Raw genomic sequence first — 23,754 nt, forward strand, 5'->3', positions numbered from 1 at the left:
ATGCAGACAGCAGTCTCCGTTTGAGGTTCCGACTTCGACCAGGATTCTGACGAAGACAGACCGGTCACGCCAGGACAACACGTGAGTGCACCTGCCCCTAACCCATCCCAAAGACCGAAATATAAGGCCTTGGGTACGCCACTGCCGGAAGGCCATGGCTTGACCCGAAAGAAGACACATGGTGACCAAACCACCAGTTCGGCACCGAAAAAGGCCACTCCTCCGAAATCATCGGAGTCGACAAAAGGTTCGGTGTCCGACTCGAGCAAACACCGCTCTTCAGAGTCACAATTTCGGAAATCACTTTCAGAACCAAGACCATCCGCAACACCATCTTTTTCGATACCGAAAAAGTTGGCTTTGGAGCCGAAAAGAGCAGGTTACACCGAGGAGCATGGACTTTCTAAGACACTCAAAGAAAGCCATGAGACTTCTGAGGAGGACTCCTAAGTACAGCCAATACTTGAAATAATGGACAAAAGGCAAGCCAGGATTCATATCCACAAAGAAACTGGCAGAATCTTAACAGCACCTCCTCTAAAACCTAAGAGGAAATTAGCCTTTCAGGAGGAATTGGACACTACACAGCCTCCAGCTAAAGTGCCAAAGCCAAAGGAGAGACCACCTCCTCAATTTTCTCCTCATTCTCCTCCTCACTCTCCACACCTGCATATCTCTCCTCCTACCAGTCCCACACCAATGCAGTCACCATCACATTTGTTTGACTCGCAACAAGACAATGTAGACCCATGGGATCTTTATGATCCAAATCCCATTCCTGACAACGACCCAGACTGCTATCTCTCTAAGCCTTCACCACCTGAAGATAGTACGGGGTACAATCAAGTGTTAGCTGGGGCTGCAGCATACCATAATGTCACCATGCACACTGAAACGTTGGAGGGTGATTTTTTGTTTAATATACTCTCCTCCGCGCATACAACATACCAGTCGCTCACTATGCTTCCTGGCATGCTAAAACATGCTGATCAAATATTTAGGATAATAACTCCCATGGTAGAAAATGGATATAAGCCACCGCCCTCTGATCCTGTCTATATAACTCAGCAACTCCCTCCAGACTCAGGTGATGCACCCCCACCAGACAAACAGAGTAGGAAATTTGATGCTGCAGGGAAGAGAGTTGCATCCCAGGCAGCCAACCAATGGAGAATAGCCAACTCACAGGCGTTGGCTAGATATGACAGGGCCCATTGGGATGAGATGAAAGATATAATTCAGCATCTCCCAAGGAACATCAAAAAAGGGCACAGCAAATAGTGGAGGAAGGGCAAGCCATCACCAATAATCAGATTAGGCCTGCCCTAGACTCAGCAGACACAGCTGCCAGGAGTGTCAACACTGCTGTAACAATAAGGAGGCATGAATGGCTCATGTCCTACGGTTTCAAACCTGAAATCCAACAAGCGGTGTTGAATATGCCGTTCAACAAAAAAAAACTTTTCGGCCCAGAAGTGGACACTGCAATTGAAAAATTGCGTAAGGACTCAGACACTGCAAAAGCTATGGGTGCACTATACACCACGCAATACAGGGGATCCTTTCGGAAACCTCAGTTTAGAGGTGGATTTAGGGCTCAAACTGCAGCCATCCGCATCGCAACCAAAACCAGCCTACCAACCTCAATAGCAGAGAGGTGGTTTTAAGAGCACATATAGAGGACAGTATCCCAGAAGTAGAGGGAAGTATCAAACATCTAAACAAACCTCATAACACACTAAACAGTGACTTGTTTCATTCCCTTCCACTCCACACCTCCCATGTGGGAGGAAGACTACAAAAGTTCCACACCAATTGGCAAAACATTACCACAGTCAATAGGGTACTATCAATTATCCGCAATGGTTATTGCCTAGAATTGATACAAACTCCCCCAATCATTCCACCAAAACCACACAAATTATCCACAGAACACATCAGTCTGTTACAGGAAGAAGTCAGATCTCTAGTACTCAAACAAGCAATAGAACCCGTGCCACAAAATCAAGTAGGGACTGGAGTTTACGCACTATACTTCCTGATTGCCAAAAAGGATGGCACCCAAAGGCCAATATTGGATCTCAGGACCCTCAACCTTTGCATCCTGTCAGAACACTTCCACATGGTAACTCTCCAGGATGCTATCCCACTACTTCAAAAACGCGATTTCATGGCCGCATTAGACCTCAAGGATGCGTGTTTTCATATACCCATCCATCCGGCACACCGAAAATATCTCAGATTTGTCATTCAAGGAAAGCACTGTCAGTTCAAAGTGTTACCCTTCGGAATAACAACAGCTCCAAGGGTATTCACAAAGTGCCTAGCAGTAGTCGCAACCTTCCTAAGAAGACAACATATACATGTCTTTCCATATCTAGACGATTGGCTGATAAAATCAAACAGTCATACGCAGTGTCAAAACCATGCGCATTACGTAATACAAACCCTGCACACGCTAGGGTTCTCAATAAATTACCAGAAGTCGCAACTGCAACCTGCGCGAATACAACAGTACTTGGGTGCAATACTAAATACTCAAAGCGCTAGCAAGTCCAAATACGCAAAGAACACATTCCAAAATATAATCGCACACACACATTCTGTCAGATTTGTCATGAAAATATTAGGGATGATGGAATCATGTATTGCAATAGTGCCACATGCAAGATTAAACATGCGGCCCTTACAACAGTGCCTTGCACAGCAATGGTCACAGGCACACAGTCAACTTCAAGTTCTAGTGTTGATAGACCACCAAACATACATGTCCCTTCAGTGGTGGAATTCCACAAATCTAAACAAGGGGCGGCCTTTTCAAGGCCCGGTCCCTCAGACCATAATTACAACAGATGCATCAATAATTGGCTGAGGAGCTGACCTCAACAATCGCTACATCCAAGGACAGTGGGGTACCCAACACAAACAGCTACACATAAATCACTTAGAGCTGTTAGCTGTCTGCCTAGCACTCAAAGCTTTTCAGCCTCTTCTCACTCAAAAGAATGTCCTAATCAAAAAAGACAACATGACCACCATGTATTACCTAAACAAGCAAGCAAGGAGGGACTCATTCGTCCCAACTCTCCCTCCTAGCTCAAAAGTTTTCGAAATCGGCCATACACAACTAAATTCACCTGGTACCACAATTCAATCCAGGGATACAAAACCATCTAGCAGATGTTCTCAGCAGAAATCATCAACAAACAGATGAGTGGGAGATTCACCCTCTAGTACTTCAAAAATACTTTCAACAATGGGGAACACCAAACCTAGATCTGTTTGCCACATCGAAAACGCAAAATGCCAAAACTTCACATCCAGACACCGCATCCCCTATCCAAGGGCAATGCTCTATGGATCAATTGGTCAGGGATATTTGCATACGCTTTTCCCCCTCTCCCACTCCTTGCATTTGTAGTCACAAGTTGCGTCAAACTTCACTCAACATGATAATTATAGCACCAACATGGGCACGTCAACTGTGGTACACAACATTATTAGATCTGTCAGTAGTACCACACTCAACTCCCCGGCCAGATCTGTTGACACAAAACAGAGGTCACATCAGACATCCAAATCCCAAGACACTCAATCCAGCAGTTTGGCTCCTGAGGTCATAGAATTTGGATATTTACGACTCCCATCAGAATGTATGGAAGTTATTAAGCAAGCAAGAAAATCCACTACTAGACAGTGATATACACATTTTTTATATTTGTTTGCATATCACTGTCAATCCAAAATATTGACCCTCTTACAACATCAACACAAGAGATTGTATGTTATTTACTTTTTAACATTCTCTTCAATAAAAACATCTTACTGCAAATTCAGCATATTTACAAAATAGACAACATAGCTCTTTATTTAGAGTTCCTGTCATTAAAGCTTTCATGGAAGGTTTAAAACACATCATTCCACCCAGAACACCACCAGTTCCTTCTTGGAATTTAAATATAGTGCTTACACGACTAATGGGACCACCATTTCAGCCTATGCACTCGTGCCAAATTTAATTTCTAACATGGAAGGTTGCCTTCCTAGTGGCAATTACTTCTTTATGAAGAGTACGTGAAATCCAAGGCTTTACTCTTGAAGAACCGTTCTTCCAAGTACACAAGCATAAAGTTGTACTAAGAACAAACCCAAAATTTCTACCAAAAGTGGTATCACCATTTCATATAGATCATACAGTGGAACTGCCAGTATTCTTCCTTCCAGATTCTGTGGCAGAAAGAGCTCTACATACATTAGACATCAAAAGAGCTTTAATGTACCATATAGATAGAACTAAACCGGTTAGAAAGACTAAACTATTTGTCGCATTCCAAAAACCTCATACAGGCAATCCCATATCAAAACAAGGTTTGGCACAATTGATTGTAAAATGCATCCAAACATGCTATATTAAAGCAAAAAGACAGCTTCTAGTTACTCCTAAAGCACATTCTACAAGGAAAAAAGGTGTGACAATGGCTTTTTTTAGGGAATATACCAATGGCTGAAATATGTAAAGCTGCCACTTGGTCAACACCTCATAATACGTCTACACAGTAGTGTAGAGTGAAAGTATCACGACAACAAGACACAGTAGGCCAAGCTGTACTAAGAACACTATTTCAAACAACTTCAACTCCTACAGGCTAACCACCGCTTTTTTCATGGGAGGACAAACTGCTTTGTAGTCTATGCACAGCATGCAGCTACGCATGCCATCGAACGGAAAATGTCACTTACCCAGTGTACATCTGTTCGTGGCATGTTCCGCTGCAGATTCACCTGCACCCTCCCTCCTCCCCGGAAGCCTGTAGTCGTTTAAGTTACAAACATTTGTACGTATGTATATACATTTACATTAGCGTGGACATCTCTTACTTTGTACCTATATACCTTTACCCTCTGCGGGAAAACAATCTAACAATGGAGTCGATGCCCATGCGCATTGGAACCGAAGAGGAGTCACTCGATCCCGTGACTCAAACACTTCTTCGAAGAAAAACAACTTGTAACACTCTGAGCCCAACACTAGTTGGCGGGATAATGCACAGCATATGAATCTGCAGCGACTAATGCCACGAACAGATGTACACTGGGTAAGTGACATCTTCCATATATATGTTCGATGGCATGTGTAGCTGCAGATACACATGCTGTGCACATCCCGCCATCTGGTGTTGGGCTCGGAGTGTTACAAGTTGTTTTTCTTCGAAGAAGTCTTTTCGAGTCACGAGACCGAGGGACTCCTCCCATTTCGGCTCCATTGCGCATGGGCGTCGACTCCATCTTTGATAGTTTTTTTTTCCGCCATCGGGTTCGGACGTGTTCCTTTTCGCTCCGTGTTTCGGGTCGGAAAGTTAGTTAGAATCTCAGAAAAATCGTCGGTATTGTTTGCGTTCGGTATCGGGTTAGTTACAACAGATCGACATCGACTTTTGAAGAGCTCCGGTGGCCCTTCGGGGTTTTTTCGATCCCCCGTCGGGGCCTGGTCGGCCCGGCCACGTGTCTATTCAAGGCTGATGGAACGGACCCCATTCCGCTTCTGCCCAAAATGCCATAACAAGTATCCATATACAGATCAGCATCTGGTCTGTAACTTGTGTTTGTCGCCGGAACACAAGGAAGATACTTGTGAAGCCTGTCGAGCGTTTCGTTCCAGGAAGACACTAAGAGACCGAAGAGCAAGGAGACTGCAAATGGCGTAGGCGCCGACAGGACAAGAGCGTTTCGAGGAGGAGGAAGAAACATTCTCCATCCATGAATCGGACTCGGATGAGATCGATCCCGAAGAAACGCCGAAAACCGTGAGTAAGACGTCCAAACACAAAACTCATGAAAAAAAAAAACACTAAAGCCCAGGGGACGCCACCGCCAACAGGCCATGGCTTAACCTGAAAAATAGGTGACCGATCATCGGCACCGAAAAAGGGCACGCTGGGGGCGAAGTCATCCGACTCCGGTCGAGATAGTGGCTCCGAGCAGGTTCGGCACCGAGATAGCGGCACCGAAATGGGTCGGCGCCGAGAGACCACGACGCCGAAAGTAAAGGTTTCGTCGGAACCGAAAAAAGCAGCCGAAAAGGTTTTGATACCGAAACATCCGGCCTCGGAACCGAAAACAAGTTCCTACACTGAGGAACAAGGACTGTCCACACAAATGAAGACACATAGATTTGGACAGGAATTAGAAACAATAGAGCCAGACTATACACAAAGAAGGCTCCATATCCAAAAAGAAACAGGGAAGATCAGTACTCTCCCTCCGATTAAAATGAAACGCAAACTTGCCTTTCAGGAAAAAGACAAGCAGCCACAGGCAAAGGTGGCTAAACAAGTAACCCCGCCACCATCTCCACAATGCTCTCCGCAACCATCACTGGTAGCCACTCCACCAATGATGCAATCCCCAACTCATACAGGAATGAGTCAAGATGACCCTGACGCATGGGACCTTTATGACGCACCAGTGTCAGATAATAGTCCTGAATGTTATCCAGCTAGACAGTCGTCACCAGAGGATAGTACAGCCTACGCACAGGTGGTGTTGAGAGCAGCGGCATTTCATAATGTCAGCCTGCATGCTGAGCCCATTGAAGACTACTTTCTTTTTAACACACTGTCGTCCACACACAGCCAGTATCAAAGTCTTCCTATGCTACCCGGAATGCTAAAACACTCCAAACAAGTGTTTGAAGAGCCTGTAAAAGGAAGGGCCATTACTCCAAGAGTGGAGAAGAAATATAAACCGCCACCAACAGACCCCGTGTACATCACACAACAGCTAACACCGGACTCAGTTGTAGTAGGGGCTGCGTGCAAAAGAGCGAACTCACATACTTCAGGAGATGCACCACCTCCAGATAAAGAAAGTAGAAAATTCGACGCAGCAGGCAAAAGGGTGGCGGCACAGGCAGCAAACCAGTGGCGTATTGCCAATTCACAGGCTTTGTTGGGCAGATAAGATAGGGCCCATTGGGACGAAATGCAACGCTTTATAGAACATTTGCCCAAGGAGTTCCAAAAGAGAGCGCAGCAAGTAGTAGAAGGACAGAGTATCTCCAACAATCGATACGGTCAGCAATGGATGCTGCAGACACAGCTGCTAGAACTGTCAACACAGCAGTAACAATAAGGAGACATGCATGGCTGCGTACATCAGGATTTAAACCAGAAATACAGCAAGCTGTGCTGAATATGCCATTCAACGGACAGCAGTTGTTTGGGCCGGAGGTGGACACTGCGATCGAAAAACTTAAAAAAGACACTGACATGGCCAAAGCCATGGGCGCACTACTCCCCACAGGGCAGAGGCACATTTTGAAAAACACAGTTTAGAGGGGGGTTTCGAAGACAAAGCACAGAACCCACAACCTCACAGACAAGACCCACTTACCAGAGCCAGTATCAGCGGGGAAGTTTTCGGGGACAATATAGAGGGGGACAATTCCAAAAGAAGTGACTTCTAAGTCACACATCCCCAACACATAACATCTGTGGGGGGGAGACTAACCAAATTTTACAAACATTGGGAGGAAATAACAACAGACACTTGGGTCCTAGCAATTATCCAGCATGGTTATTGCATAGAATTTCTCAAATTCCCTCCAAACGTCCCACCGAAAACACACAATATGTCAAAACAACATATAGATCTTCTAGGACTAGAAGTTCAGGCATTGCTACTAAAAGAAGCAATAGAATTAGTACCAAAACACCAGAAAGGAACAGGAGTTTACTCTCTGTACTTTCTCATACCCAAAAAAGACAAGAGTCTGAGACCTATATTAGATCTCCGAACATTAAATACCTACATCAAATCAGATCACTTTCACATGGTGACATTACAAGACGTAATTCCACTACTCAAACAACAAGACTACATGACAACACTAGACCTAAAGGATGCATATTTCCATATACCGATACATTCTTCACACAGAAAGTACTTAAGGTTTGTATTCCAGGGGATACATTACCAATTCAAGGTGTTGCCATTCGGAATAACAACTGCGCTAAGAGTTTTTACAAAGTGCCTGGCAGTCGTAGCTGCACATATCAGAAGTCAGCAAATACATGTGTTCCCGTACCTAGACGATTGGTTAATCAAAACCAACACTCTAGAAAAATGTTCACAACACACAAAGTATGTCATAGAAACCCTCCACAAACTAGGTTTCCCAATCAACTAAACAAAGTCACACCTTATACCGTGTCAAACACAGCAATACTTAGGGGCGACAATCAACACAGCAAAAGGGATTGCCACTCCAAGTCCACAAAGGGTTCAGGCATTTCACAATGTAATACAGGCCATGTATCCAAAACAAAAAATACAAGTCAAAATGGTGATGAAACTCCTAGGCATGATGTCCTCATGCATAGCCATTGTCCCAAACACAAGGTTGCACATGCGGCCCTTACAACAGTGCCTAGCATCACAGTGGTCACAGGCACAGGGTCAACTTCTAGATCTGGTGTTGGTAGACCGCCAAACATACACCTCGCTTCAATGGTGGAACAGTATAAATTTAAACAAAGGGCGGCCTTTCCAAGACCCAGTGCCACAATATGTAATAACGACAGATGCCTCCATGATAGGGTGGGGAGCACACCTCAATCAATACAGCATCCAAGGACAATGGGACACTCGCCAAAAACAGTTTCACATAAATCACTTAGAACTATTGGCAGTATTTCTAGCGCTGAAAGCATTTCAACCCATAATAAGCCACAAACACATTCTTCTCAAAACAGACAACATGACAACGATGTATTACCTAAACAAACAGGGAGGGACACACTCAACACAGTTGTGTCTCCTGGCACAAAGAATATGGCATTGGGCGATTCACAACCACATTCGCCTAATAGCACAATTTATTCCAGGAATTCAGAATCAGTTAGCAGACAATCTCTCTCAGGATCACCACAGATCCACGAATGGGAGATTCACCCCCAAATACTGAATACTTACTTCCAGAGTTGGGGAACACCACAATAGATCTATTTGCAACAAAGGAAAACGCAAAATGCCAAACTTTCGCATCAAGGTACCCAGAAGATCAGTCTCAGGGCAATGCGTTATGGATGAGTTGGTCAGGGATATTTGCTTACGCTTTTCCCCCTCTCCCACTCCTTCCATATCTAGTAAACAAGTTGAGACAAAACAAACTCAAACTCATACTAATAGCACCAACATGGGCAAGACAACCTTGGTACACAACACTACTAGACCTTTCAGTAGTGCCCCATGTCAAATTACCAAACATACCAGATCTGTTAACGCAACACAAACAACAGATCAGACACCCAAATCCAGCATTGCTGAATCTAGCAATCTGGCTCCTGAAGTCCTAGAGTTCGGACACTTAGACCTTACACATGAATGTATGGAGGTCATAAAACAAGCTAGGAAACCTACCACTAGACATTGCTATGCAAATAAGTGGAAAAGATTTGTTTATTACTGCCATAATAATCAAATTCAACCCTTACACGCATCTGCCAAAGACATCGTAGGATACTTACTACATTTGCAAAAGTCAAAGCTAGCTTTTTCTTCCATTAAGATACATCTTACAGCAATTTCAGCTTACCTGCAAATTACGCACTCAACTTCTCTATTTAGGATACCAGTCATAAAAGCATTTATGGAAGGTCTAAAGAGAATTATACCACCAAGAACACCACCAGTTCCTTCATGGAACCTCAACATTGTCTTAACACGACTCATGGGTCCACCTTTTGAGCCCATGCACTCTTGTGAAATGCAATACTTAACATGGAAAGTTGCATTTTTAATTGCCATCACATCTTTAAGAAGAGTAAGTGAGATTCAAGCATTTACCATACAAGAACCATTTATTCAAATACACAAGCATAAAGTAGTTCTACGGACAAATCCTAAATTTTTACCAAAACTCATATCACCGTTCCACTTAAATCAAACAGTAGAATTACCAGTGTTCTTCCCACAGCCAAACTCTGTAGCTGAAAGAGCACTCCATACATTAGACATCAAAAGAGCGTTAATGTACTACATTGACAGAACAAAACTAATTCGACAAACAAAACAATTATTTATTGCTTTCCAAAAACCTCATACAGGAAATCCAATTTCTAAACAAGGCATTGCTAGATGGATAGTTAAGTGCATTCAAACCTGTTATCTTAAAGCAAAAAGAGATCTGCCTATTACACCAAAGGCACACTCAACTAGAAAGAAAGGTGCTACCATGGCTTTTCTAGGAAATATTCCAATGACCGAAATATGTAAGGCAGCTACATGGTCTACGCCTCATACATTTACCAAACACTACTGTGTAGATGTGCTAACGGCACAACAAGCCACAGTAGGCCAAGCAGTACTACGAACATTGTTTCAAACAACTTCAACTCCTACAGGCTGAACCACCGCTTTTTGGGGAGATAACTGCTTACTAGTCTATGCACAGCATGTGTATCTGCAGCTACACATGCCATCGAACGGAAAATGTCACTTACCCAGTGTACATCTCTTCGTGGCATTAGTCGCTGCAGATTCACATGCGCCCACCCGCCTCCCCGGGAGCCTGTAGCCGTTTAGAAGTTGATCTTGAACATCTGTATATTTGTAAATATATTACTTTAAACTACATTATGTACATTACTCCATTGCATGGGCTCTATTACTAGCATACACAACTCCTACCTCACCCTCTGTGGGGGAAAACAATCTAAGATGGAGTCGACGCCCATGCGCAATGGAGCCGAAATGGGAGGAGTCCCTCGGTCTCGTGACTCGAAAAGACTTCTTCGAAGAAAAACAACTTGTAACAATCCGAGCCCAACACCAGATGGCGGGATGTGCACAGCATGTGAATCTGCAGCGACTAATGCCACGAACAGATGTACACTGGGTAAGTGACATTTTCCATATATATATATATATATGTGTTCAATGGCATGTGTAGCTGCAGATACACATGCTGTGCACATCCCGCCATCTAGTGTTGGGCTCGGAGTGTTACAAGTTGTTTTTCTTTGAAGAAGTCTTTTTGAGTCACGAGATCGAGGGACTCCTCCCCTTTCGGCTCCATTGCGCATGGGCGTCGACTCCATCTTAGATTGTTTTCTTTCCGCCATCTGGTTCGGACGTGTTCCTCTTCGCTCCGTGTTTCGGTTCGGAAAGTTAGTTAAATCTCGGAAAATTCGACGGTATTATTTGCGTTCGGTATCAGGTTAGATAACGCAGATCGACACCGAATTTTGAAGAGCTCCGGTGGCCCGACCACATGCGTCTTCAAGGCTAATGGAACGGTCCCCCTTCTGCTTCTGCCCAGAATGCCACAACAAGTATCCTTACACAGATCAGCATTTGGTCTGTAATTTGTGTTTGTCTCCCGAACACAAAGAGGATACCTGCGAGGCCTGTCGAGTGTTTTGGTCGAGGAAAACGCTAAGGGACCGGAGAGCAAGAAGACTTCAAATGGCGCCGTCAGGACACCAAGACTTGGAGGAAGAAGAAACCTTCTCCATTGCTGACTCGGACGAGGCTGAAACCGAACAGACGCCGAAAACCGTGAGTAAAACATCCCTGGCCAGGACTCACGGAAAATACATCAAAGCCCAGGGGACTCCACCGCCGTCAGGCCATGGCTTAACCTGAAAATTAGGTGACCGTACATCGGCACCGAAAAAGGGCACGCATGTGTCGAAGTCATCTGACTCCAGTCGAGATACCGGCACTGAACAGACTCTGTCCCGAGACACCTGGTCAGAGCAATCTTGACATCGAGATACCAGCACTGAAATAAGTTGGCACTGAAATATCGGAACACCGAAAGCCAAAAAAGTGTCTTCGGAGCCAAAAAAGACGGTTGAAAAGGTTTCCTACATTGAGGAACAAGGCCTGTCATCACAAATGCAAGGAGACAAATTTGGAAGGAGCTAGAAGCAGGGGAGCCAGAATACACACAGAGAAGGCTCCACATTCAAAAGGAGACAGGAAAAATCAGAACTCTCCCTCCAATCCGAATGAAAAGGAAACTTGCTTTCCAAGAAAAAGACAAACAACCACAGGCAAAGGTGGCAAAACAAGTAACTCCGCCACAATCACCACATCGCTCACCACAACCATCACCAATGGCTACCCCACCGATGACGCAGTCTCCAACGCACACAGGGATGAGCCAAAATGATCCTGATGCATGGGATCTTTATGATGTGCCTGTATCAGACAACAGTCCCGACAGTTATCCAGCAAGACCATCACCACCTGGAGACCGTACTGCTTACACACAGGTGGTGTCCAGAGCAGCCACATTTCATAATGTCACCCTGCACGCAGACCCAGTTGAAGATGACTTTTTGTTTAATACTCTGTCGTCCACACATAGTCAGTACCAGAGTCTTCCTATGTTACCAGGAATGCTGAAACATGCAAAGCAAGTATTTCAAGAGCCTGTGAAAGGCAGGGCCATCACTCCTAGGGTGGAGAAAAAGTACAAACCTCCCCCAACAGACCCTGTGTACATCACGCATCAATTGACACCGGACTCAGTGGTAGTAGGTGCAGCTCGCAAAAGGGCGAACTCACACCTCGGGAGATGCACCACCACCTGACAAGGGAAGTCGCAAGTTCGACGCAGCAGGGAAAAGAGTTGCGGCACAAGCAGCCAACCAATGGCGCATTGCCAATTCACAGGCCTTGCTATCGAGATATGATAGGGCTCATTGGGACGAAATGCAACACTTCATTGAACATCTACCCAAAGAGTTCCAAAAGCGTGCACAACAGGTGGTGGAAGAGGGCCAAAGTATCTCTAATAACCAGATACGGTCGGCAATGGATGCAGCAGACACAGCTGCAAGGACTGTAAATACAGCAGTCACCATACGGAGACATGCATGGCTACGCACCTCAGGATTCAAGCCCGAAATTCAACAAGCGGTGCTTAATATGCCTTTTAACGGACAGCAGTTATTTGGGCCGGAGGTGGACACTGCTATCGAGAAACTTAAAGAGGACACAGATACAGCCAAGGCCATGGGCGCGTTCTACTCCCCAAACGGCAGAGGCACATTTCGGAAAACACCATTTAGAGGGGGATTTCGGGGACAAAGCACAGAACCCTCAACCTCACAAACCAGACCCACATACCAGAGCCAGTATCAGAGAGGAAAATTTAGGGGACAATACAGAGGTGGACAGTTCCCTAAAACTAGGGGAAAGTTCCAAAGTCCCAAGACCAATCAAACTAAACAGTGACTTCAGTGTCACAAATCCCCAACACGACACCAGTGGGGGGGGGAGACTAACAGAGTTTTACCAAAACTGGGAGTAAATAACAACAGACAAGTGGGTTCTAGCCATTATCCAACATGGTTATTGCATAGAATTCATACAATTTCCACCAAATGTGCCACCCACAACACACATGTCCAAACAACATATGGATCTATTACAGCTGGAGGTCCAAGCGTTGTTGCAAAAAGATGCAATAGAACTAGTACCCAATCATCAGAAAGGAACGGGTGTTTACTCCCTGTACTTTCTCATATCCAAAAAAGACAAAACTCTAAGACCCATCTTAGATCTCAGAACACTAAATCTTTACATCAAATCAGATCACTTTCACATGATGACACTTCAAGACGTAATCCCCTTGATCAAACAACAAGACTACATGACAACATTAGACCTCAAGGATGCGTATTTCCATATACCCATACATCCTTCCCACAGAAAATACTTAAGGTTTGTAATCCAAGGGGTACATTACCAGTTCAAAGTGTTGCCCTTCGGGATAACAACAGCGTCAAGAGTCTTTACAAAATGCCTTGCCGTAGTGGCAGCCCATATCAGAAGACAGCAAATGCATGTGTTCCCGTATCTGGACGATTGGTTAATCAAAACCAATACGCAAGAACGGTGTTCTCAACACACAAAATACGTTATAGAAACCCTTCACAAGCTAGGGTTTTCGCTCAACTACCAAAAATCACACCTACAGCCGTGTCAAATACAACAGTACTTAGGAGCAACAATAAACACAAAAAAAGGGATTGCCACTCCAAGTCCACAAAGGGTAGAGGCATTCCAAAACGTAATACAGGCTATGCACCCAAACCAAAGGTTACTAGTGAAATTAGTGATGAAACTACTAGGCATGATGTCCTCATGCACAGCCATTGTCCCAAACGCAAGATTACAAATGCGGCCCTTACAACAGTGCCTAGCATCACAATGCTCACAAGCACAGGGTCAACTTCAAGATCTAGTGTTAATAGACCGCCAAACATACACCTTGCTTCAATGGTGGAATACTATAAATTTAAACCAATGGCGGCCTTTCCAAGACCCAGTGCCTCAATACGTAATCACAACAGATGCTTCCATGGTAGGGTGGGGAGCACACATCAACCAACACAGCATCCAGGGACAATGGGACACTCAACAGAAACAACTTCATATAAATCACTTAGAACTACTAGCAGTATTTCTAGCATTGAAAACATTTCAACCACTAATAACCCACAAACACATTCTTGTCAAAACAGACAACATGACAACAATGTATTATCTGAACAAACAAGGAGGGACACACTCAACACAATTGTGTCTCTTAGCTCAAAAGATATGGCAATGGGCGATTCACAACCACATTCGCCTAATAGCGCAATTCATACCAGGAATTCAAAACCAGTTAGCCGACAATCTCTCTCGGGATCACCAACAGATCCACGAATGGGAAATTAATCCCCAGATACCACAAACTTACTTCCAAAGATGGGGAACACCGCAAATAGACCTATTCGCAACAAAAGAAAACGCAAAATGCCAAAACTTTGCATCCAGGTACCCACAGCCTCACTCTCAAGGCAATGCGTTATGGATGAGTTGGTCACGGATATTTGCAAACGCTTTTCCCCCCTCTCCCACTCCTTCCGTATCTAGTAAACAAATTGAGTCAAAACAAACTCAAACTAATACTGATAGCACCAACTTGGGCACGACAACCTTGGTACACAACACTACTAGACCTGTCAGTAGTGCCTCATATCAAACTGCCAAACAGAGCAGATCTGTTAACTCAACACAAACAGATCAGACACCCAAATCCAGCATCACTAAATCTAGCGATTTGGCTCCTGAAATCTTAGAATCCAGACATCTAGACCTTACACAAGAATGCATGGAGGTCATAAAACAGGCTAGAAAACCAACCACAAGACATTGCTACGCAAATAAGTGGAAAAGGTTTGTTTATTACTGCCATAATAATCAAATCCAACCATTACACGCATCTGCAAAAAACATCGTAAGCTACCTACTACACTTACAAAAGTCCAAGTTAGCTTTTTCATCCATTAAAATACATCTCACAGCAATTTCGGCTTATCTGCAAATTACGCATTCTACTTCATTATTCAGAATCCCTGTCATAAAAGCCTTTATGGAAGGTCTGAAAAGGATTATCCCACCAAGAACACCACTAGTTCCTTCGTGGAACCTCAACATCGTATTAACACGACTCATGGGTCCACCATTTGAACCCATGCACTCATGTGAGATACAGTACTTAACATGGAAAGTAGCCTTTCTAATAGCTATCACATCTCTCAGAAGAGTAAGTGAAATACAAGCCTTTACCATTCAAGAACCCTTTTTACAGATACACAAACAAAGTAGTTCTACCCACAAATCCTAAATTCTTACCTAAAGTCATATCACCGTTCCACTTAAATCAAACAGTGGAACTCCCAGTGTTCTTCCCAGAACCAGATTCTGTAGCTGAGAGAGCATTACATACATTAGTCATCAAAAGGGCACTAATGCACTACATTGATAGAACCAAACAAATTCGCAAAACAAAACAATTGTTTGTTGCTTTCCAAAAACCTCATACAGGGAATCCAATATCCAAACAAGGCATTGCCAGATGGATAGTTAAATGTGTTCAAACCTGTTATATAAAAGCAAAAAGAGAACTGCCTATTACACCAAAGGCACACTCCACTAGAAAAAAGGGTGCCACCATGGCCTTTCTAGGAAACATACCAATGACTGAAATCTGTAAGGCAGCCACATGGTCTACGCCTCATACATTTACCAAGCATTACTGCGTGGATGTGTTAACACAGCAAGCCACAGTAGGACAAGCAGTATTAATTACATTATTTCAAACAACTTCAACTCCTACAGGCTAAACCACTGCTTTTGGGGGAGATAACTGCTTACTAGTCTATGCACAGCATGTGTATCTGCAGCTACACATGCCATCGAACGGAAAATGTCACTTACCCAGTGTACATCTGTTCGTGGCATGAGACGCTGCAGATTCACATGCGCCCTCCCACCTCCCCGGGAGCCTGTAGCTGTTTTAAGTTGACACAAATTTAACTTGTACATTTGTAAATTTGTAAATATATCACTTTTAGTCACATTATGTACATACATACTTACTCCATTGCATGGGCACTATTACTATATACACAACTCCTACCTCACCCTCTGCGGGGAAAACAATCTAAGACGGAGTCGACGCCCATGCGCAATGGAGCCGAAAGGGGAGGAGTCCCTCGATCTCGTGACTCGAAAAGACTTCTTCGAAGAAAAACAACTTGTAACACTCCGAGCCCAACACTAGATGGCAGGATGTGCACAGCATGTGAATCTGCAGCGTCTCATGCCACGAATAGATGTACACTGGGTAAGTGACATTTATATACTCTGCTTCACCCTCCTGTGGGAAAACAATCTAACAAAGGACTCTATGCCTATGCGCACTATCACCGAGAGGAGGAGTCACTCGCTCTTGTGACTTGAAAACCTTCAAACAAAAACAACTTTTAACACTCCGAGTCCAGCACTAGATGGCAGGCTTATGCAAAGCATGTGAATCTGCAGCACTACGTACCACGAACAGATGTCTACTGGGTAAATAACATTTTCCATATATATCGGCCTCCTTACATTAAACCATCCCACAGGTGCCAGACTAAACCCAAAAAATTATTTACTCTACAAAGCCACCAGGGTGACAGTTGTCACAGGGACCTAAAGGAGGTTAGTGGCTTGAGACCACTAGCCTCCTTTAAGTCCTTGTAACAACTGTCACCTTGGTGACTTTGAAGAGTAAAAAATGCCTTTTTCCGGAAAGAGAAATTCATAATGCTCACCCTGGCCCAGGTCTAGTCTTCTCTCGACCCTGGAGACTTGAATGGTGGTGTTGGACCTACAGGGCGCCTATTTCCATATACCTGCCAGCCCATGAGCGCTACCTGCAGTATGTTGTGGATCAGGGGCATTTTCGGTTCGCTGTGCTCCCCTTTGGTATCACCATTGCCCCTTGGGTGTTCACAAAAGTGATGGCGGTGGAGGCAGCACACATTCGGAGGTCAGGGGGTGCCGCCAGTTTTCATCCTACTTCGATGACTGGATGTTGAATGGGGGCTTGCCTCAAGCAGTCGACCAGCACCTCCATACGACGGCAAACCTGTCATCTTTGGGGCTCAATATCAATGTGTTGAAGTCACACGAGTCCTCCTTTGATGCTTCCCTTCAGCAGAGCCATTCTGGATAAAGTTTGGTTTCATGCCTTCCCCAGGAAAATTTAGTCCAGGATATTCAGGTCATTATCCTGATCTTTCTGCGTCATCCTGGATTTCAGGGAGGTTGACACTGAGGCTGCTAGGACTTATGGTCTCCTGTATCCTGCAGGTCAAGCATGCCAGTTGGCATATGTGGGCTCTGCAGTGAGACGAAGTCCTACGGGGCCTAACATCAAGAGGACCTCTCGGGCCACGTTCACATTTCGAGGACACTGCAAAAAGTCCAGCAACCACCAACAAGACCGCCATTGAGTGAGAAGAAGATCCTTCTCCCTACCTCACCCAGAGCTGACAGTGGTGACTGATGCATTGCTTCAGGGTTGGCGCAGTCATCTGGGGGAGGTGGATATTAGAGGCCTCTGGTCTTCACGTCATCCATCTGGAGCTGAGGGCCATCTACCTGGCATTAAAAGCTTTCATTCAGTCAATCAAGGGGAGGCTGGTACACGTGCTCATAGACCACACAACTACCATGTGGTACTGCACAAACGGGGTGGGGTGGATGCTTCTAACTTGAGCGGTGACTGCTGAACAGCTTCTGCCTTCCTCCAGAGGTGGTTAATGTCATCTTGTCAGCCATGAGCCTCTCGACAAAAACTGTTGACACCTGTTTTCGAGACATATTTGTAGTTTGGTGTGGCACAGGCCTGATTGATCTCCTCCAGAGAGAGTTATCTGACATTCTCTTGTTGGTTCTGTCTCTTGCCCCCAAGGCTTTAAATTGAGCATAGTTAAGGGTTGTCTTTTGGCTCTTTCTGCCTTCTTGCAGCTGCCAGATCAGCACTGGTTGTTTAATTCACTGGATGTGATGTCATTTTTTTAAAGGGCTGCAATACGTCTCTTCCCTCCCTCCTTTATGATGCCTCAATGGGACCTCAAAATGGTCCTTGCTTATTTGATGTGTGCTTTGAGTCGCTTCACAGCTGCCCCATATGACTCCTTACTATCAAGATGGTGTCCCTGCTTGCCATCCCCTTTGCATAACATGTCGATGAGTTTTAGGCTCTTTGTTAATCCACTGTGCACTACGTTCTTCCCAGACAAACTTGGTCTATGTACTCTGGCATCCTTCCTCCTGAAAATTGTGATGCTTTTTAACATTCGACAAACCATCACCTTGCCAGTGTTTTATTGTCCACCTCACCCCTTTAAGCAGAAGAGGTTTTATCGGTTGGCCCCCAAGAAAGCACCTGAGCTGTTATATCGATCAAGCCAGAGACCACTGGCTGGACGATCAGCTCTTTGTGGAGTTCTGTGTAGCAAAGAAAGGCAAGGCAATGCAGAAGAGAATCATCTCCCACTGGATTGTGCTCTGCATTAAGATCTGGTTCGCACTAGCTAAAGAGCAGCCTCCAGAAGGTATGCACACTCATTCTATCAGGGCTAGAGCTGCTACCACTGTTAGCATGCGGTGTCCTTGTCTTAGACATTTGCCAGGTGGCTACAAGGGGCATCCCTCTGCATGTTCACAAATCACTGTTGCCTGGGTCGCCAGATTCACAGAGAAGGGCATTTTACCCACTCAGTCCTACAGGACTTTGTTTTGTGTCTATTCACAGAAGCTCCACCATATAGGTTTTGTTTTGGTATCCATTGAAAAGGTGAGGAATCTGGGGCTAGAAGTCTCTATCAGAAGAGCAAATTAATTTCCTTTTGGGAACGTTCTTACTAGCAGATTCCTCACTGACCCTCTCATCCTCCCCGTTCTGTGATTGGACTCTATCCATTAAAAAGATCGCAAGTATAGGATTCTGGGCACTGGTCACTCTGAATTGCTTTGGGCTTTACGCCTAGAAGCGCAGAAAATCTCAAAAGCAAATGACAGTGTGCTGGATTGGCACCTACATAAGCTCCGCATGTCATTTCCTGAGCAGAACGGCATTGGTGCGCAACCTCAAGGAGCCACTTTCTGGCACACAGAGATACTGCTGAAAAATTTCCAGCTCAAGTCTGGCACCTGAGGAATATTCAGAAGATGAGGAATCTGTGGTTAGTCTGTACCAGAAAGAGCATTACTGAAGGTAAGTAACTCGACTCAAAGGCCCAGGTATAATCAAGTAACATCTGCATGGGATATACTGAAATAGACCAAAGTTATTTCATGGCAGAACAATGTTTAGGATCATTTCAACAACCTCATTGGATTGTTTCTTTCATGAGGAACCCTTTGTACTGTTTGGGAAATCTGTGTCGTACTGAACACATTGCTCCATAAACATTTTGAGCCCATCAATTCTTCATACTTGATAAATTGCATCCGAGGACTATATTTTTGCTGGGTCAGGGTCTGCTTGCAGCATGAACGAGCTACCTACCCACTACCGAGGCGCCTCATAGAAGGTATGAGACACCTGGTGGTTTTAAGGAGCCATCCAGCATTTGTAATTATTTTTAACCGACTTTCAGTTGACTCAAAACATTTCTACTTTGCCAAATATTACTTTCTATACTCTTAACTTTTAAAGAGTTCATTGTTTTTTTTACCTACTTTTGTTTAAAGAGTTTCTAGAGAATTCAGTGTTATGCTTGTGGATTGTTTTGACTTGGTGGGTAGCTTCATTTATTGTGAAAAGCAATTCCTTTCAAGGCATCCAAGTCGTGTTCATCACTTTTCAGAGATCTCCCTTTTGTCTGCAACACGCTGTCTGAGCTGCTCCTCATGCCTTCTGCACATACTGTTTCAGATGTTCACCCCAGTGCTGAGAAACAGTTTGATCAAACAAGGCTAACAAATTGACTAGATTGAATCACAGTATTTTCCTCATCCACTGCATTTCATACTTTGTATTCTTCACACAGTGGGACTGGGAAGTAAGAATAAGGTGCTCACTGTATTTACTTCTGATTACAAAGTTCAGTTGTACCACCCTGTCACTGTTCCCTCTATTGCATTCCGGCCACAAGCTAGTACAGAATGGGTCATGCTGGGGGCAGCAGAGGATCACTTCTTAGCTCAGTACCAGTGCTCCAGCACTGCCATCTCACAGTTCTTCCTTTACGTACAACTGAGGTGACCTAGCAGTAAGAATATACAGGATGTTTGGTCTAACTTACACTAATGCACTGGCATTTTCTCTCCAATTCTAATTTTTTTTTTTTCTTTTCTTTGCAGTGTCTCATTGTAATTCTTTTTCTTTTATGGAAAAAAAATGAAAACAGTTTTTTTGCCAACGGGGAGAAGCTGGTGTTCCCACCCTTCCCCGCGGTGCCTCTCCAAACCCATTGTGTAGATTTTTTTTTCCACTTTGTCCAAAAGCCGGAAGTCAAAAAGAAAAGAAAAAAAACACAGAAAAGATCCAAGGTCAAAGGCCAAACTTTCTCTACTTATTTGTATAGAACTAGATCAATGGGGGTATGGAGAGCACCCTCAATGCACGTCTCAAGGAGGAGGGAGAGAAATGCCAGATATCGTACAGTAGTGCTGAAAACCAGCGGGGATTGCGCACTAGCTGAAGGACAACAATGCTGCTCTACCCTAGCAAGGGTCGATGGACTGCTTTTTTTTTTTTTTTTTTCCTTCGTTTTTAATTTATTTCATTTGTTTAACATGTTTTTATCTGTGAATAGATGACCCCCATCTCCTGAGGGGGAAACTGAGGGGAGAAGTGGGACTGGCAAATGTGAGGTGGAGGCCAATACCCTGCACCTGACAAACTGAGTACCCTCACAAGGAAGCCCAAGAGATGACCACGGAATATGAAATGTGGATGCGACAGTATCTTCTAGACTGTAAAGAGAATTACATTCCACCATTCCCTCTTTCAGTCGTCCCAGAAGTGTTGTAGAAGTTATGGAGGGAAGCAGACTTGAGATTCCACCATTTTGTTTTAGCTTCCTATTTCAGGAGGAACACAGCGGTAAAATGTAGTTTGTTGTGGGGTGGCAAAGTTAGGGGTAATAATTTGAATTAATAGTGCACTTTCTTTTAACTGCCCTCTGAACTCCCTTTTTGGTTTCTCTTCTTGAGTGAAATTGTTTAAGAAGGGTTAGTTTGGTGGAGTATCAGCTTTGTCACCTTTATACATTAGGCTGATGCGCGAGGACAGGGACAGAGCAAATGGAACTAAAAGAGCTGTGGAAAAGCGTACTCTTCTTCTTCAAGCAGTTATTGGCAAGCCAGGAGTCTGGCTTCTGTAGCACAAAGCACTACCTGGTCTTCATCAGTTGGTGCCCGGAGTTAGAAGATGCACTCTATAGATGTGAACTACTCAAGCCTGTATCAATTTCCCATGCGCATTACACTATGTGGTTGTACTTCAGTTTCCCTTCACATACATTGGAATGTCGGGTGCTCTTTCTATTTTTATTTTGGGTGTGGCCAGAAATTTCAGGAAGCATTTGTTCTGGTAGAGGCTTGAGTACAAACATTATCATGCCTTAGCGAATCATTCCAGTCCTCTAGTTAATTATTTCATTAATCTGCCAGCGTGCCAGATAATTTAGAGAAGAATTCTGCTGACAAAGCCCAGATACGTTTTTCTTCCCAGGTCGGGACAAGGCCATTGAACACGCACTACAACTTGCCAGACCTTGACCATTGGTGTTCTGTGCTTATTTTGATGTTGGTAAGCTGTCTGTGTTGTAAAACACGTGGATTTGCCACCTATGACCTCAGTTACTGATGGGACTGTTCAAGTATGTGCTATGTTGCTCGTCCTTGCCCACCACCCTCCAAAAATATGCTTAACAAGCCACCACACAGGAAAAGCTTGGAGGAGAGAGAAAAAAGAAAGATTCATCCTCCCCGCCTTACTTTTAGTTTTAAAGGGTGGTGAGATCGAAGAAAGCACTGGAGTGGCGCAGTTTGAGGGATCAAACTTGAGGGCAGCAGCCGCTCGTGGCCATAGGATGGCACCAAAGGAACCCTCTTTTCTCAAAAGATCTTTTTATACAAACTTATTTAAGTCTTGCACCCCAGAACACACATCACTCCCTCTATTTACTCCAGGTCTTTATTTTGTTTTTTTTTAAAGTAAGGGTGTCTTTTATTACATTCTAATTTAAAGGAAACTATTGGGTTGGGGGGAGGGCGGTAGGTAGAAAAGAATAAAAATGACAAAAAAGCTAACTGCTGAAGCAATGTTTTCTTTGGGGGTGGGGAATTTTTGTACTGTGTAAATAGTGACATTTTTGAAGCTTTTTTCTGTGTTTGTTAATTTCAGGTAATAAAGTAGAAATTCATACTGGGACAAAACTTGGCTCTTGCTCTTCAATATTGGCTGCAGTTTGTGGTGATGAGGGACCTTATGGAGGCATCTTAGGTTCCTTCAGGCCCTTTCAGCTACTTGAAGAGCCTTACCTTGCTAAATATATTTCAGTTTGACGCTTTTTTTTGTTAAAGAGGTTAAGTGCAGAGATTAGGAGTTCCAGACATTTTTGGAGTTTTGTTTTATTACCAGAGTGACCTTTCCTCATCCTGTTGATGTTTCAACTTTCTTAAATGTTCTATCTCCGTAGGTCTCGTTTCCAGTGTTTTCTGGGTGTGGACTAGGTTTGTAGATTAAAAATAAAAAAGCACAAGGAGATGAAGTGGTTGAATAGTGGTCATGTGGCAGTGGGAATCTGGCATTGAAACAGGGTCTTTTGCGTCTCCAGCATTGAATCCATCATGTTTAAATCATTGCATAAGATGAGTCGCCAGTAATTTTAAAGATAGCAGTAAACTCTGTAACATTCCTTCGTGCCAACAAGAGATTATTTATAGCACATTCATCCCATTGAAAACTGGCCATATGTCAGCTAGTAAGGTGAATTGTGTGAGAACTCTGCTCCAGCTAGAGAATAACGTTTTTGTAGCCCTAGCTTCTGTGAGCCCTAAACAGCCCTGGGAGCAAAGTCAAAGCAAAGATAGTAAGAGTGCACTCTTTGTGCAGTGCACTATCTGATAGAGACTTATAGCCACAGATTCCTTATTTTTTTAACATCCCCAGGCATCAGACTGGATCTAGAAGATTTTCGAGCAGTACCCCTGCATGCAGGCGCAAGTGGTGTATTTTGGCACAACATTGTTGGTGACGTCCATACTGGAAGTGACCTGCATGGAACCTATATAGACACCCACCTCAGCGTGCTGACATCAGTTCTTTCCGGTCTGTGCCAAATAGCGCTGATCCGGATTGAGCTACTCTTAGTCACTTTTTGACTGGGCTTTTTCAACATT

General features: G+C 44.2%; 1 protein-coding gene across 3 annotated transcripts in view; it reads left to right on the top strand.

The window, feature by feature from the left end:
- The window catches only part of CSNK1E (casein kinase 1 epsilon), a 210,819-nt gene extending 188,031 nt beyond the window's left edge, over positions 1–22,788 (top strand). For all 3 annotated transcript variants that reach the window (XM_069231327.1, XM_069231329.1, XM_069231328.1), the window contains one exon: positions 20,707–22,788. The gene's annotated coding sequence lies outside the window, so the exon portion shown is untranslated. The remainder of the gene's footprint in view (positions 1–20,706) is intronic.
- The last annotated feature ends 966 nt before the right edge of the window (positions 22,789–23,754 follow it).

This window comes from Pleurodeles waltl, chromosome 4_2, assembly GCF_031143425.1.
Source record: "Pleurodeles waltl isolate 20211129_DDA chromosome 4_2, aPleWal1.hap1.20221129, whole genome shotgun sequence".
NCBI lineage: Eukaryota > Metazoa > Chordata > Amphibia > Caudata > Salamandridae > Pleurodeles > Pleurodeles waltl.